Source organism: Biomphalaria glabrata, chromosome 17 (assembly GCF_947242115.1).
Source record: "Biomphalaria glabrata chromosome 17, xgBioGlab47.1, whole genome shotgun sequence".
Taxonomy (NCBI): Eukaryota; Metazoa; Mollusca; class Gastropoda; family Planorbidae; genus Biomphalaria; species Biomphalaria glabrata.
Window position 1 is genome coordinate 28,763,865 of NC_074727.1, and position 273 is coordinate 28,764,137.

Below are 273 nucleotides of genomic sequence, written 5' to 3' on the forward strand. Positions count from 1 at the left end.
GCTATGCTATGCTATGCTATGCTATGCTATGCTATAGTGTGGTAAAGGTAAAGCTAAAAAGGCTATGCTATTCTACTCTATGCTATTGTATGCTATTCTGTTCTTTGCTATGCTTTTGTATGCTATTATGTTTTATTCCATACTGTACTACACTGCACTGTACTATTTTATGCTAATGCTAATGCTAAAGCTAATGCTAATGCTAACTCTAATGCTATTGCTAATGGTAATCCTAATGCTAAACCTAATGCTATGCTATGCTATGCTATGCTA